The following is a 17238-nucleotide window of genomic DNA, read 5'->3' on the forward strand; positions in this document are numbered from 1 at the left end:
ACAGGAGGTCAGGTATTCTGACCAGGGTCTGTCCATGGAGTAGCAACCATATTTTTTCCCAGACTTCTGTATTGTTATCCTTTCACCCTCAATCGTCTTCCTTCAGTCACACAGACCAGGTGTCATATTTGAGATAGGAATCTCCTGTGCTTTCTAATTTCTCTAATGTTTCTTTCATAAATCATAGAAACATAGAATCAAAAAGTGACTTTGATTGAAAGGGATCTTAAAAATCTTCTAGTTCCAATCCCCTGCTGTGGGCAGGTACACCTTTTACTAGACCAAGTTGTTTAAAGCCTCATCCATCCTGGCTTCAAAAACTTTTATGTTCACACGGAAGAAAAAATTTCTTCAGTAAGGAAGTTCTTCCTAATATCCACTTTAAGTTTAACCTCTTTAAGTTTAAAACCACTGCCCCTTGTTTTATCATTACGTGTCCTGCTAAATAGTCCCTCTCCAGCTTTCTTTATTCACATACCGGAAGGCTGCTATAAGGTCTCCCTGGAGCCTTTTTTTATCCAGGCTGAACAAACCCAAGTTTCTCAGTCTGTTTTCATAGCAGAGGTGCTGCAGCCCCAAATGAAGCGTCATCTTTGTGTCCCTCCTATAGAATCACTGCAACAAGTCCATATCCTCCTTTAGAGGTGCCAAAACTGAACACAGCCTTCAAGATGCAGTCTCAAGACAGTAGAGGGGGGGGGAATCAGCTCCTTTGACCTACTGGCCACACGTGTTTGGATGCAGCCCAGGATAGAGTTCACTTTCTGGGCTGCAAATGCAAATAGCCAGGTCATGTTGAGCTTTTTGCTAACTCCCAATTCCTTCTTCTCAGTGATGCTTTCAATGCATTCTCTGTCCAGCCTCTGAAATAAGGTGAACTTGTATGAATTATGGTTCAAACTTCAACATGAAGATTGCCTGATGTTTTTCACAGCATAATACTGTTTTGTACTTCTATATCTTTTTATTAATTAAATCAAGATTTTTCTTTTTGAGTGTTCATTATCCATTTTTCAGTGATGCTTCAATTAAAAATTAAATATTATTATTTTTTATTTCAAAAATGAAATAATTATGCATTTTTCTGCTTTTTATGGAATTATAAGTGAAATACCGATATTTGACAAAAAGTAATGTAATAAGAAGCAAAAATGCAAGAAAGGTGCTGTCTTCTCAGGGTTGACTTTTGCATCCTGGTGTTCTGGTTTAGATTAGGGTTTTTAATTTATGTTAAAATAAGTAGCCAAATTCTGTAATCCCGCACACCCCTCGTGTTGTTTCCTCCCCCGTCCAGCCCCAGGAAACCCCGCGCCTGCTACCCCAATCCACACGATCCCACTCAGCCCAAGGCTCAGTGCCCGCCCCTGCGGGGTTCTCTGGTTGGTCGCTGTTGCTGGCGTCACCGCCACGGCAGCCGCCCCCATTGGATTGCAGGCTGTGGATCCTCTCGCCCCGCCCCTCCATAAAATCCTACCCCGCCGGCACCCAGGCACCATTTTCTCCCATGCGAGTGCCGGGAGCAGTCGCGTCTTTCCATTGAACCACGCCACGGGATCAATAAACCATTCCTGCCAAGCACGGAGTAAATGGACAAATTCCTTACCTCTTTGCCGGATCCCTAGCGCACGGTAACAGAGGCTGGCCAGCCCATGTGCCCGAGACACGGAGCCGTGTCCGGGAACCCGTGGCAGCAAACCCCGGCAGCACGTGCAACCTACGCCACAGCCGGGCTCCCAAGAGCTGCGTGCAGCCGGAGAGAGCGAAAGCTAACGCCACAGTTGACCATTCATGACTGAAGCATTATGCAAAGCATGTAACAGATGAACAAAAATTAACAAGCAAACAAAATATAAACAAGAAACCTGTCAGAATGACTTCTTTTCCTGTGACTCTATGTAAAAAATGAGTCACAGCTTCATAAATATGACTAAAATAAAATGCAGTGTTCTATGCAGAACAAATACTCTTCAGAACATCTACATTTGGCATTAAAGAAAAAAATCCTTTTCTACACAGACAATCTTTGATAGATTAAAGAAACACAAAGCAATGAGCTGGTCTCCATAGCTTTATCCAAATTTACTGAAGGATAAAGCAATCCAAAATATATAATTTTAAATACATAAATTGACATCTCTTTGAAGAACATTAGCAAAATTTATGGTAAAGTGCTTGGAGAATGAAGACATATATAGAATTTACTTCATATGGTTGGTATTTTATTAAATATTCAAATAGAAAATCGTTTGAAGGTTTCCACAGTGAAATCAGAAATTTGGTTCTGGGTTGGAAAGAAAGATAGGTAGGAGAACAGAAGTGATTGCATCAATTTTTAGTCCCCCTTTTTTCTCAGACTTTTGACTTCCTGAAGGATTTTAGATATCTCTATAAATTCCCACTACCCTGGGTACTTTATTTCTCACATTCCATTAAAAATATAGGAAATACTAATGAACTGATAAACCAGTGAACCAAGACATGAAAGGTGGTCACCAAAACCTTGTGCTTGTAGATAAACTCGAAGTGGTAAATATCCATCTGCTAAGCGTTTATGGAGATGTGTCTGTATGTAAAGTTTGTCACTACAGAATACATCTGCTAAATACAAAAGTATATTTGGAAGCAGAGTTTTCAGTGGGTTAGACAGCATAGAAATTACGCAGAATTAGGAGGGCTCTGGGTGACAAAATTAAATTAGGAAGGCTTCCTAATTTTAAGTGGGCTTCCTTTAGTGCCCAAAGATTCTAAACACCCATATAGTTATACATAAATTTGAGGTTATGGCTCTTGAACACTAAGCTGCTTTTGGCTTTTATAGACATAGGAACAATGTGAGCATTTTCCTGCATCTCCCCTTTTTTAGCAAACCTCCCTTTAATACCTCCTTCCCTTACTTTTTACTTTGGATGGCATAACCTCTGAAGCTGTGTAAGAACTTACCAGATTTCTGTTTGCAGCAGTTGGCTTACTGAAGATGTAAAATATTTCAGAAAGAGCTAGTATCTGGTACATGGCTCTGGTGGTTCAGGCTACTGACAGTGAAGTGTAACTATGCAGTATGAATAGTAACTCAAGGAGAAATTTTAATACAGTAAAATATTTTTTAAATATCCTAAATATATGGTTGTCTTGAGAATCTGTACATTATCTAATCTTCAGTATTACTCCATTCACCCCAAAATATTTCATGAACCACAGGTTCATGTTATAGTTAGAAGCAACCTAGGAAGAAACAACTAATCTTCCTTTCCATGCTATTGTCACCATGATTATTTTGTTCCTTCAAGTTCTCACAAAACATTATCTACATTCATTGGAATTGTGTTTACTTTTTTAAATGGGTATTGGTCACACTACTCTAGTTCCATTGCTATGGTAGGTGAGTAACTATGAAAATTGCAAAATTAAAACCCAGAGGTGGATGTGGTTTGTTTCTTTCAGTATTTTTTTCCTATTAAGTTGCCAGAGTGCATGCCTGCACAGGTGGTTTTCTGTCATGTGCTTTTTTAATGATATGCATTGAAAACTGAAAGGTTGGGGAAAAAAAAAAGAAAATAGGAAACTAAATGAAGAATTTGGTTTGAGCAAGGGAAAGCCGTTGTTTTAGGCTAACTTTAAGCCAAACACAACCTTGAAATGTGTTTAAAAGCATCAGATTTACACTGTGTGATGAATGAGATGAATTTAACCTGCAGTTTAGGCTTGTCAGGGAACATCAGGATATTGAGAGGCTGGGATGTTTAATAGAGTCTTCATTTCCCCATGGATAACTAACCATCATCCTATTTCTGGGTGGTAGTAGTTGTTGTTTCAGTATTTTGTGCAGTTGATTAATGAGTTTCAAATCCTGACCTCTACTGTTTCTCTCCAAGTCTCCCCAGCTGGAGGCAGAAGACATGAGAAGAAAACTCTGTTGGGATGGGTAAATCATACAAAATATATTACAGAAGTGACAGAATTTATATAAGGATCTAGAATCTATCTCCAGCTGGATTATTTTTTAAGGAATGGTAGTACATGGAAGTCAAAAAATAGCAAGAAAGCGTTTCACTATATATACTTTACATGAATACACACAGTCATTAAAATTCAGAGCTAATGGAATCCTGAAATGGCAAGAATAACAGCCTGGATCTCATCAATATAGATTTCAGATACCTGTTGTGGCTGATACATTTAATTTCAAATTTGAATTTCATCTGGATAACTTATTAGTTATTGGGGATTTTTTTTTTACATAGTTCTTTGCAATTAGTATTCTTGGACATACCTATATATATAATATGATACATATAAAATAGATAATATATTAGATGTATATAATATAATATAATATAATATAATATAATATAATATAATATAATATAATATAATATATATTATATTGTAATATATATTATATTATAATATATTATAATATAATATATTATATTAACTATTATATACTATTTTCAATTACTTTTTATTATTTTAGGCTTATTGAAGCTGATAAATATTAAAACAGTTGTCTTACAGAGCATGAAAATTATATAATTGCGTATACAAAAATTTCATTAACAGTTGCTATAGTAATTATAATCACTATCCAGGGAAAAAAACCCATACTCATTAGATTGAGATGAAGCCTTACTTCCAAAAGTGATATGCATGACTCCGTTGTGTGATGTATATTTCTGCACTTATAAACCAGTTACTACCTGCTACCATATCTTCCTGATGAAAAAACATTCCTTTGATCAATTCACTTTATGTGTAATAGTTAACTCAGTCTAAAATCTAGTGAAAATGTAGCACTTAGTAAGGAAGAACTTCATTTCACTGATCACCAGCTCATCTTCCAAAGATGAGCTTGTAAATTAAAATTTAAAGCTTGCTTGAATCCTGTATAGCAAAACTTCAAAACACAAATAATTCCATTTTTCTTAGGCTGCATAACTCCTCTCCTTCTGTCTCATTCCTTTCTGTCCCCTATTTTCTGTCTTTCTCTCTCCTCACTTCCAATTAAAATAAGTCCCTTCTCACAGATGCCAGCTACCAGTGTTTTCAAAGAATGCCCAATTTATGCATATGAAACTAAAGAGACATTTTTTTCCTCTGTTTGTATTTAGACCAAAGTAAAGAATATTGTACCTAAATTCTGCCAAATTCTTCCCAGTTACAATTGTTGGTCCAGTAAAAGATGATGTCTTTATCTACATCCTTGACTGTCTTCTAATGTTAGAATAAAATAGTTTTAATGGCATATCAGATAAATTTCCATTAGGTCCAGTAGGGTTCTAAAGTATAAATACTGGTAAGAAGATATGTCTCTGTATCCAATATATAAAATTATCTAACCAAGGCATAATCTAAAGAAGTCTCTGAGAAGCATGCTCAAGTATTACAATAACAGTGAATATTTATGGCAAGTGCCTTATACATGTATTAAAAAAAACCCAAAGGTTTTCTGTTTCTTGTAATTTTCAAAGAAGATAATTTGCTATCTGTAAAGATAAAGTCTCCTTCGGAACATTCTGGATACTTTGATGAAAATAGGAATTTTCCTATTACAAATTTTTGAATGGGTCAATATGCATCCAACATTTAAAGATCAACTTGCAAATTAATTATTGCAAATAAATGTTTGATTTAAGTTAATGTTAGAATCTATTTATTATCTCAGAAGGTTAAACACAGATTTCCACTGTACCATTTAGCATTAATTGTGAAATTTTCAAGCCTAATAATACCTTTTTTTTAATCAAGATGATAAATGAAAATTTACTAAAATTTCAATTTCATTAGTTAATATTGTAAAGCACTTAGAAAAAGTCAAGCATCAGATATGTACATATACAGTTAGGAACTTGAAATTTCACTCATTGTTCTCATTACTCATTGTTTATCTCACTGAGCAATTCACAAATTTCTCGCAAACCTTCCCTTTCATCTACTTTCTTGTTCCTCAGTTACAAATCTTACATGGAATACTATACCTACCTTTCTGTATTGAAGGCAAGGATTATTTAAGAAAGAAAACTGTTGTTAAATAACATAAGATTGACGCCTGTATGTGAACAAGTGCTCTGAAAGCTTGATAAGCAAAATTATGAAAACATAAAAGCAATTTTTTTTAATGATTATTATTGCCAGTATTATCAAGAATAATTGCTAGGTAGAAGCCTTTCATTGGATGAAGAAGGACAATTCTTGGAGAATGGCAAGAAGTATGCTTTTCTTCAGCAGAAGTTTGTGTACATACTCACCTGAAAAAAAGACCAGAGTTGGCAAAAATTTCCAAACCCATAAAGGCATCCTATATAATCTCCAAATATTTCCATCTACTCTTAAACTGATGTCATTCACATTGGAAATAATGTCCAGTGCAGGGATCTTGTGAAAAAGTCCTAAACTCTGTTTATTACAAAAGCTGACTATTAATCTCAGGCACAGATGTTATACAACAAGATATCAGTAGCTATCATTGAACCACATGCAGGTCAAACGGAAAATATATGGTTTCAGACACTTTAATTTTCTCCTGCTGTTTATTAGTTTGTATATTGGATTTTTAAAAATAATTTCTGAAGTGCTTAAGGCTTCTTAAACACTGAAAAATGAACCTATAAAGATGCTTCTGGATTCATTCAGTCCATTCAGAAACCAACGCATTGGTGAATTAAATGATACTGAAAGGAATGTACGAGCCGTTTAGTATTCTCTATCTAAGAATCTAAGCAATGGCATTTTACAAATTAAAGAGAAGCATTTATGAATTACAGAGAAAAATTTATGAGGTTTTAATTTCTTTTTTTTTGTTTCAAAACAGCAAGACAAATTATTCAAATCAAACTTTAATGTAAAATGCACTTACTGGAATGGAAGAAGTAGGAGAGAGAACTTCTGAGGCTCCAGATGCTACTTGAGTCTTAACATTTTTTGGAAACTGAAAAATTAAATCAAACCAAAACCTTAAATATGTATTCTAATAATAATGTCAAACCTCTATCTTTAAGTAAATCAGTTAATAAGGTTTTCACTGATCGATCCCATGAACTCATTCATTTGCCTCAGTAATTAAAACAAACTGTATCTTCTATGTAGATTTCTGAAAAGTTACATCAAAGGAGTAGTTTAGTTTGAAGTGTACACACCTCCTGCTGTTACATAAAATTATTCTGGAACACTGAAGCTAAAAAAACTTCCAGTCATGCAAGTACAATAAATGTAAAGACATTTTTGCATCACTTTCTTTATTCTGGCTGTTGGCCAAAATAACTTGTAGTTCTAAAAAAACCCACGGCTGCCAATGCAAAATTATTCAAAGTGGCAACATATCACTCTAAATTGCAATCACAGCACAAGGTGCCACAATTTGTAAATTCAAGCTTATTCTATCATTCACTTTTATAAATGCATTTTTATTGAAGCAAAATTTGATTATAGAAAATCAAGCTACATCCCAGGCATTTAGTTTAGAGAAGATGAAATAAAATTATTTCCAGTTTACATTTGTCTACATACTTTCAAAACTCTCTTGGAATTTCTGCTTTATTCTGTAAGAGAAAGAGAGACAAGGGAAAGACTTGCAGCTACTCCTAGGTCATGGTGGCTCTTAGAGACTGGATATCTTCATATTAATACAATACAAGAAAACAGTAAAGATAGTGAAAAAGAACTCTGTAAGTACAACTGGTATTTTTACTGAAATAATAATTTGCAAAGAGCATTAAATCATAGCACTGTGCATTCTTTTATTGCAACTGTGAGTTAATAGAATTCTAACTCTGTTTTTTATTTATTACTTTTAAAAGTATAGTTTGCAATTTTTTAGCATCCTGATGACCAGGTAGATAAGATGTAGCTTTGCATGTGTATATGTTGAATCATATATTTCTGGCAATTATATTATCCACATTGAATGATATATCAATCACTAAAAAGCTAGTGATGGTCAGACATTGCTAATAGGCTGCCCAGGGCAACAGTTGAACCACCATGCCTGGAAGTGTTCAGAAGGCATGTGGATGTGGCACTTGGGGATATACTTTAGTGGTGAACATGGTAGTGCTAGGTTAATGGTTGGACTCAATGATCTTAGAGGACTTTTCCAACCTTAATCACTCTAAGATTCTTTCACCTTAAAATATTTTAGAGGAATAGTCAAACTGATGAAAAAGTATTTAGAAATAAAAGTATTTAGAAATACTCTACTGCAAGCACAAACCCAGAAAATCTTCTTCTATCATGTGATCCTGATAGAATTTGCTTGTTTGCCTATGGTAGCTGATCCGGAATAAAACTGTCAGCTCCCACCATGTGGACACAGTCTGGGATGTATGGGGATGTATGGGATATTGTGGGGAGACAAAAGTGACCAGGTGCATGGGCTCGCTGAGCTGTACCAGATGACCCTACTTCAGCTAGGACCTAAAGTAAGAGATACTTAATGTTGTTGTGTTTATCAGGCAGCTTTCTCCTCCCGTTGTCATAAAGTCTTCTCTGTGGAGGAGAGATATCTTCAAGACTTACTTTTTCAGAGAAGCAAAAATGAAGAATGCTTCTTTAGTCCAGGAGGACTCTAAAGAGTATATACTTACTCAAATTACTGATTAATGTGCTTGCATGGGTTATGCTCCCTGCCCCCAGCAGTGTTTTTACATAACTAACTGAACAAATTAAAGAAGGAGCCCTAGCAACAAGGGTCAGAATCCTCTTTCACCGCCCTTTTGTAGGAATCCCACATAGTAGGCTAGAGAGTCATGTTCCCACTATCTCCTGTAACTGCCATTGCATTTTTTTTTTTTTTTGGGTAAAAAAATGGAATTTACTGGCAGTGAAGAGTGGAGAGCAGCTGAAGACTGGAATAGCTGATGATTATTTCTTAGCGAGTCAGGTGTTTGAGTACCCCCCAGCTAAGGTGACAAGTAGGTGGTAGAGAAGCTCACATTTTGGACTGTTGTGTGTTTCCTGAACCTTACAAAAAGTGTGTAGCTCCCTTCACACTGTCAGTAATGTCATATTCAGGCAATGAACTTTGAAAGCTCTCTGCAGCTTTTATGCTGTGCATTCCTTAAATCTTCGTCCAGTAAGAGCCAGAATTGGTGAATGTAAATTTTCATCCTTAGCTACAGCAGAAAAACTCCAGCATAAATTAAAAAAAATTCTTCAGATTATTCTACATATATATTAAGGTAAGATTAAATTGAAGCAAACAGATACATGCCAAAATGTATCTATGTGGTAATGCAGGGTAAGGAAGTGATAGTCTTTCAAATGATCCGTAATTTTAAATATGCTTTTTATTTTTCTCATTGACTATGTGATTCACTAAACATAAATATTTTGAAAATGCTTATCATTTATTTGATTGAAAGTAATGGCTTCTTTGGAATCAACCTAGTCAAGTGAATCAATATATACATAATTTGGAATTTATTTAAGTAAGTGGTGAAATTAGATAGCTGCATATATATATATATATTTACACACCATTTGCACCAGAGGAGACTTTTAATACAGTAGCAATCATCCTACTAAGCAGGCATGCTGTTTCTCACAGCATGTTTGTAGGGTTCTGTGCCCAAAATGCTTTTCTCAGCTATCAAACACTACAAGGACAAGAAATGTGTATGTCAAAGAAACCAAGAATCCAAATTGTCAGAAAAGTGCTTGGAACATATGTTAATTAGTCTGTCTTTGATCTTTTACCAGAACAGTCAGCATATGTAGAGTTGGATCCAGATTAAATAAGAATCAAGTAGTACACAGAAAATATACTCACACCATCTCAGTTTAATCTCATATGTGGTTTTATAGGAGGACTGAGTCCTGACTGGACTTGAAAGAAGAGAAGGTCATATGGATCTGTTCAACAAGAATATGTTGTGTTTGTAAATCATATGAAAAAAAAGAAGGAATTGGCTGTAATTCACCCTGATGTAAAGACTGACAAGGAACTGCTCATTTATTTGCCTGATATTTAACATGGTTAATTCTGTCTTAATTTATTTTTATTACAAAAAAAAAAAAAAAACAAAACAAAACAAAACAAAAACAAAAAAAACCAAAACAAAAAAAAAAACCAAAAAACAAAAAAAAAACAACTATTGGATTCAGGAGAAAGATCATTCTGATATGTTATATTTGAAATGGCAAGTCATGGATTTTCAGAGCTTGTAAAAATTAATTTGAAAGAATACTAACACAAGTGCCATGAGATCAATCTATCAATTTATAAGTGATCAGCAAACCCCAGCAATGTAGGAAAACTCAGACAAAACAGTGCAATGATGCACTCATGATGCTCCAAAAAAACTTAGGAATGGGATCACAGCTTTGTAAGGGAAGTTGAATTTCTCTCAACAAGAGGACCAGAAGGTGGACTTAGCTGCAAATACACATATTCATCAGTTAAAGGAGATCAAACAATTTTTTAAATGGTCTTCCAAAATTAATCATTTGAATGCATTATATTCCTAATCCAGACAGATCAACATGGAGGACGTTTTTAAGTGTCTCAGCCCAGTATGCAGTATAAAAAACAAGCCAGCAACAGAGAGAACTTTGACGAGAGCAAAGGGCTTGAGCTGTTATTAACCTATGCAGTCCTTTCCGGTGCCTGGGGATGCTTAGTTGTGACAGTGAGCACGGCAACAGGAATCATGTTTGTATTGTGATCCAAATGTACATTGCAATTGCTGTATTGTGCATGTGTTTGCAATTCAGTCTATTGCTGCGGTGCCAGATTTCTTTGGCACAACTAGCTCCCGACACCATTGGTGAGAGTGGGCCACCCCCAGGTAGCTGTCAAATCCAGAGGGCATAGCTGCTCTATGGCCTGGATGGACTGCATTGGGGATAGGATTGCGCCGACAGTAGGGACAAGGAACAGGGAGAGGTCTTCTGTATGTTTTCCAAAGGCATTTACTAGCCCAAGGGTCAAGAACAGAAAAGATGCCAAACAAAGGCAGACATCAACTTATAAACAGGGGAGGTCCCAGAGGAGGATACAGGGGGAGGATATACTCTTTAACCAATTGGGAGAAACTGGGGGTGGAACACAATGTGGGGAATACAATGTTTAAACCAATAGGGGAGTAGAGGGGAGGCAAACAACTTAAAGAAACCAAAGGGTTTGTTTGATAGGGAAATTGATAGGGAAATTTTTAGAGAAATGAGCAGGCATGGGAAGGGATTGACATTGAACGGGAGGAGGAAGAGAGAACAAAAGGGCAGGTCTTTGGGGAGATGCACAACTAGGGCAAAACCAACAACACAGGGGGGAAAGGAACAATCCATTGGTAATAAAATATGCTATAATGATACAAAATGGAAGGGGGGTATAAAAACTGACTACTAGGACCGAATTACAATCAAAACCACATATCGCAACAGTCTATTGCTGTATCATTTTTATAAATCAAAACTCCATGCAATGTCAATTATCTTCAAAGAAATAAATTTAGTACTAAAACTCTAAATATTCCTCATGTGAAAAAACTAAAAGTATAGAGTATTGAACTATGACACCCAGAGGTTGTATTTGTGAAATGAACCTAGTTTTATGAAATTACACTTTAAAAGTTATTGTATTAAAGCCAGCATTGGTTATGTTGCAGGAAATGCAGCAAATTTGGCTAAAAGTAGAGATAACATGAAGTTCAGGAAAATAAGCTATGATGAAAGTGTAATTTCTTTTTTCACTACAATGATAACAAGTTCTAATATCTGCATCACTTTTTATTTAAATTCCCTTTTAATTTTGAAATTTCCCATTTCTTAAAAGTTGAAAAGAATTTACATGTTCAAAATAAATGAAACCCTCTTTTTCAGAAGAATTCATTCTGCTCTTAAACCATATGTCTGTCTCTTCAATGAAAATTATACTTTTATTTTAGCTAGCGCTTTGGCATTTGTTTTTTGTAACCAAAACTTAATTTTAAAATCAGTTTTATTCTTATCTTCGGTTACTATATATTTTTATTTGGCTTTAATCCATTTAAATGGAATTTAGTGAAATGGTGAGCTTGTTTTATATCATCTGATGTGGCATAAGACATGATTATCCTTTACTTGTTTTGCAGACAAGAAAGGTGGAAAGGAGAGGGTGCAGAGGGCTCCTTGAACCCTTCTTTGCATTTCCATTTTTGTGTAGTAAGCAAAGCTGGTATAAAATACTGTAAAAACATAAGTTAGGAGTCATTGAAGGACTTTGGAATAGATTTTCAAGTCAAAGCATGCACGTAATTCTGCAAAATAATATCTGTACAATTTAAATATTTTATATATTTGAGTTTACATGAATAATTTTGAAAACCATTTTTGTTTTGTATCTATCCATAATATGGATTTTTTTGCACAATTATGAACATTTAAGAGGAAAAGAGTTATGGAATTTTCCAAAGGTTGATTCATAGTAAAAACATAACTGACTGAAGTACTCAGGTTGCACTGTCATAGGTAATCCATGCCCCATACCCATTAACAAACACATTTAGTACTGCATATTTTCAGTGTGGGTCTAGAAAACTATGATTTGGATTTCAGAGGATGCATGATCTCTTAATCCTCGTGTCTTTCAAGGAGTGCAAGTTCTAAGACAGAAAGTGCTGCTTGTAGATGAAATATAATTTTTCAAAAATCCCTAAAGCGTGATTGATGGCAAGTCTTTTTTGTGAAGTCAAATTGTCTACAAAATCATTCCAAATGTTTTATTCACATGCATCCTCTTATTTCTGAGAGAAGAAACACAATAGGATATAGAAGGTGGATATACTTTTTAAATCTCTTCTACTTCCTGTCCAGAAATTTTAGTAATTTAGTATGTGCACAAGTACACAGAGTAATAATTTTCTATTCACTTTGGTCCTCTTTAAGATCCCATTCATTTTAAAAATAGTGGTATTGTTACATTTTTATACCTTTTTTTTTTTTTTTTGTGATTTTCCCCCGTATTTAATTATATATTATTTCTTATTCCTCTTGGTGACATCTGTTAATTTCATTTGGTTGTGCAATGTGATTACCATTACCCAATGTCTTAATGATTACATTGTGAATAATTAATACTTTTTTATTCAGTTTCATTTCCAGGAAAACATTTATCTAAATTACATAGAAAACCTTTTCATGTAATCAGCCTGACACATAAATGTTTCCTCTTTTGAAATTAATCTTAACTTTAAATTGTAGAAATTACTTTTGCAAGATTCTATTGTTCCAGCAGTTCTTTTATTAAGTCCTGTTGTGCCCAGAACTGTCCAAATAAGAACACACAGTCTCTGCTTTAAGTAGTTTTCATGCATCGGGTAAAAAGAAGTTACAAAAATGGCACAATTTGAAGAATTGTGTGGAACTGCATTTAAGAGTGATTGTCCTTCTCAGTCTATATTTTCACTGCATTTGTCTTGCAATTTATTGAATAATCTTTTTAGCCATGACCATATTTATTCTACAGTTGATGATCAAGTCATGAAGAACTCCTTTCTTAAAACTGAGATTTTAAGTAGTTACTAATGCTGTTATATCTTTCCTTCACCTCTAGTATTTATCAATTTACCTCTATGAAAGAGGAACAGCGCTCAACAGTCATGGTCATTTGTTTTCTGAGAAGCAAATCCATATAAAAGATTGAGTTTGATATCAAGAGGGCAGGCAGCAGTGATATATCTGCATTTCCAAGAATCATTAATCTGATTCAACTGCTTGGAGAGTTTTGATAGGAGTGCCTCAGTGGTCAGAATGGTAGAAACACAAATTCTGCTTATATTCACTTGTTGGAATTGGGAATACAGTTTAATCAATTTAAATGCAAGATCTTATTTTGTTTCTGGTCTGTGAAGCCCCTGGAAATTTACAAAATTGCAGTGGCAATTTGGCAGGTTACTACCACAATGAAATGAATTGTCCATTAGGCAGACAGAAAAAAATCACAGCTCGATGCATTTTGTAATTGTAAAGTGACACTGAGGAAGACATGTAAATTAGCAAACCTATAGTCGCAGAATCTATTTCTAGAGTAGACTTTTTACCTTCTATTCAGAATGTATCTCAGCATTACTGAGATAGTATGTAAAATAAGACAATCATTAATGGAAAATCTGTAAATATGATCTCTGCCTTTTTTCAGCAAATCTACCCAGAAAACCCCCACATTCCTTTCCTGGAGTAGTCTTCACAATCAGTTGCATAATTCTTATTAATGCAATGCCTGTAGATTGTTTCCATTGTCCCAATTACAGCAAAAGTATTTTCCCTCAGTTTCTGATTAAGAAAAAAAAAAAGATTATGAAATACATTGGCAAAATAACAACCATGTCTGAAATCCAAATTAAGATACATTATTATTTCAGGGAGCACTGTTAAAAGATTGAGCAAAATTAAATATAATGGAACAAACTAAGAAAAGAGAAAGTACTTTTGAGGTCTGGGATTAAGAATGTTAGGTATTCAATGAGTAGCATATTTCAGTAGCAATGGTGGCACAAGAAAGCTGATTGGGATAAGGACTGGAGTAAATGCACTGCCTGCAATTTGTCTAGTACTGAATTGTGACCACAGAACAATTGAACAAGGCTCTGTCTGTAATTAACAGGGAAAGAAGATGACATATTGTATAGGGAAGAGAAATAAAAGCTATAAGAATCCAGAACTATGGAGTGTTGGATTTATGACTACTCACCAGCAGCCTAGATTATAACATCAGACAATTTTCCCTTTTCTAAAATGATTTAGGATTACAGATCTGGAATAAAATTAGGATAGTAATGAGCTTTTTTCTTACACAGATACAAAAGGAAATAATGAGCAGAATAAATCTGCACTGTCAGTGTTCAAGGGACTAGAATCTCTTCCTGGAGTCTTCAAGTGCTTGTCCAAAACATTTGAAGTAGACATACATGGATTGATACAAACCCCTTATTTGGCAAGTAATAAAGCTGGATAATCCTCAAAAGGGGAGCAAATTTATTTGGAAAAAAAAGGGCAACAAATTATTTTCTGTCCTCAACTGACACAATTCAAACTGTTCATGCTTCCAATGTTCCCGAGACAATATGGCTTCTGGAATCAACTTTCCTTTGATTACTCCTATGTGGTACAATAAAGTGTTAATTCTCCAAATATGTGGTGGAATGCTGAATGATAAACTCCCACAAAAGGCCCTGGGCCACTAAGAAAAGTTTCAGATAAATTTTTTATCACAGTTGTGCTTCCAAACCTTTAGAGGTTTGCCATTTCTAATTTACCATGAGAGTTGTGGGAAAATAATCCTTGCTGCTGGCAAAACTCATAAGAGTCATGTTTTGCCAGAGAAAATAAGGCCTTTTTGGGGAAACAGAGGGTGGTAGGGGGGAACTGGAAAAAATTAATGCCTAAAATTATGCACTAAAATTGCACTAATGCCTAAAATTAGCACAAAGACAAAATACCTAAAACATACGGTTTTTGAGATGAGGTACACATTTGCTATTCTGCATGGAACACATCTGTTGCATTTTGTTATTTTCTTAATATTTTTGAGCGTGTACATGATGTTATAATACTTGGAGTTGTGTCTTTTATTTTAATATAAACATTAAAAGATTGTAACTTCACATCACTAATAAATGAAGAATTTTTTTCCTTCTGCTCAGAAATAAGACTATGGTGTAATGTATCTCATCCCAATTCCAGGAAGTCAGCCTTCATTATCTTTGAGTTTTGAAGCCAGCTTTCATATTTTTCTCATGCTGTATAAAATAAGTACAGAAATAGTCACTTGGCTGACTTCTCATTTTCTTCATTATAAATCATTGTCATGAGTGTATTTTCCCTATATTTATAAAGGCTTGACATTAAAAATCAGAATGCTCCTACTTGAAAGCTCTAAATATAACATATTTTGTTCAAAATGCAACTCTGCCAGAACAGTATTCAGCCTTTAAAATAAAAAACATCCATATTAGAGAATTTTGGTATTTGAGCTGTTCAGGCATGTTAAGAGTGTCTGCCCTCCTCTAGCAGCTTCAGCCCAAGACTCCCTCCTCCTTGGTTGCTGGAGCCAAACTTGGTACCTGGAGTCCCTGTCCAGGCTGAGAGATACAGTTGATTCTTTTCCCTTTTGCAGGGAGACAGAAAGTGAAATTACACAGGAAAATATATTTAAGAAAAAATGGATTTATATAATAAAAATATAGTATAGACTGGGAGTGTGTTGACTGGCCCTTATTACATGCAACTGTCCCCTTTTATCCCATGTGTTCTCTGTCTTCCCACACTTGTTCCTCCTGATGTCACATGGTGCCCCCTTTTGCCCATCTTTGACCCTTACCCTAAATGTCCTGTAGTAAATTTTATATATTCCACAAATCCCACTCAAGTAACCCATAATACTCTTGCTATTTTTTTTCCCTGTGGCAGTTACAGTGTTCAAGGTAAGCATCTTCAAGGCTGTAGCTGAATAGTTCCTTTATGTTCTATCCACCATCGGAGCTCTGATCTCCATTATTGTCACTGTTATTACTTTTAGGTTTGTGTGCACATATGTTTCATTATAGATTTCTTTATTACTTGTTTCCTTTATGCTGAATAGCCCTTAAACAAGTAGCTTAAACAAGCACACACCCTCACTTTCCAGATTCTCTTACACAGAATTAAAGTTTGGATCTTTAAGGCAAAAATTAAAAAAAGCCAAATTCTTGATCAGATATCTGGTTACGTTTTCCATCTCTACAAGTATGCCACTTGGTTAACAATTTCTGTGATTAAAGGAGTTTCCCTTTCTTTCCTTATTTCTTTTGATTACTGAAAGACTTTTTCAATAAGGATCATAAAATCAAAGCTTTTGATTCATGTGATTTTTCTTCTTTATCCTTCTAAATTCAAATAGATCCTGAATTAAAGTTAGTAGTTACACGGCCCTTGATGTTGACGTTTTTCCATATGTAACTTTCAATCTATTCCCCAGTAAAATTAGAATGCTGTGAGCTCCAGGGACATTTTTAAACCCTGACAAGTTGAATACAGAACTTGGCAACAGAAAACCTGAATAGCATATTTGATCAAGTATTTGATCTTAATTTATTAATTTACAAAACAATGCTTACAGTCAGTCACATACCCAAACATGGCAAAATCTTTTTTCCTCTTTTTATTTTTAATATTAATTTACTTGAATTATTGACAACACTATTTCATTCTTTCCAAGATCACGCACTTCTTTGCTTGACTGCTGCTCTCTATTCTCTCTGATTAACTAATTTAAATTGTACTTTCTAT

This window comes from Vidua chalybeata, chromosome 2, assembly GCF_026979565.1.
Source record: "Vidua chalybeata isolate OUT-0048 chromosome 2, bVidCha1 merged haplotype, whole genome shotgun sequence".
Classification (NCBI taxonomy): domain Eukaryota; kingdom Metazoa; phylum Chordata; class Aves; order Passeriformes; family Viduidae; genus Vidua; species Vidua chalybeata.